We start from the raw sequence: 1,001 nt of genomic DNA on the forward strand, positions 1-1,001 counted from the left end.
GACCCGTTTGGTTTTTTTACTGCCAGTGTGGGAGTGTTGAATGGTGAGTGGGTATGGCGGAGGTATCGTTTTTGGAGAAGGACTTTTATTATGGGTAAAAGCCCATGGAGGGCTGCAGTACTAAGAGGGTACTGTGGTTGACTTATGTATTTAGAGGGATTTTTTAGTCTTATTGTTACAGGGACACAATGTGCAGCGGAGGGGTTAGTGGTGTCCCATACAACAGAGTTTACAGGATGCAGTAGAGAAGGGTATGTGTCCTGATCGCTTTCAGGGAGGAGTGCTAGTAGGAAAGGGGTTGTAGGAGATGGGGGAGATATGGAAATGGAGACATGTAGCCGAGCGAATATGTCTCGACCCAATAAGGGAATGGGACATTGAGGCATGACCAGAAATGAGTGGGAAAAAGGAGAAGGAACACCTTCAATATGGCAAGTTAGTGGAGGCGTTCTGCGGGGGTATATGTTTTTTTTTCTCTTCTCCGACTATAGGAGAAATGTTAAGTGTGGTTGGGCCCTGAAACTCCTTTAAGACTGAAAAAGTGGCTCCTGTGTCCAGGAGGAAGGAAACAGGTTGGCCACAACAATAGTTACCCTGGGCTCGCTTTTTGTGATGGTCATGGTCGGGAAGGACCCAGGGCCCCGTCAGTCCTCTTCAGCCAGTCCCACCAGAGGTGTTTGAGGTGCCCGGGATGGCTGGGGCTTGTTAGGCCAATCTCCCCTTGGGGTGATTGGGCAGTCCAAGCCCCAATGTCCCATTTTTTGACATTTAGGGCATGGTGTGGTGGGTGGTCTGGGGGAAGGACAGGACCGAGACCAATGACCCTCTTGTCCGCATTTAAAGCAAGCCCCAGGTGGAGTGCTAGGTTTAGTAGAGTGCCCAGAAGGCATTTTTATGATCTGGGCCAGCATTTGAAAGTTGGCCTGATCAGCCCTCTGCTTCCGCCGTTCTTTTTCCTCCTCCCTATTAGGGAAAAATTTAAATGCCACTGATAAGATTTT

Source organism: Galeopterus variegatus, unplaced genomic scaffold (genome assembly GCF_000696425.1).
Source record: "Galeopterus variegatus unplaced genomic scaffold, G_variegatus-3.0.2 Scaffold1299, whole genome shotgun sequence".
NCBI classification, from domain to species: Eukaryota; Metazoa; Chordata; class Mammalia; order Dermoptera; family Cynocephalidae; genus Galeopterus; species Galeopterus variegatus.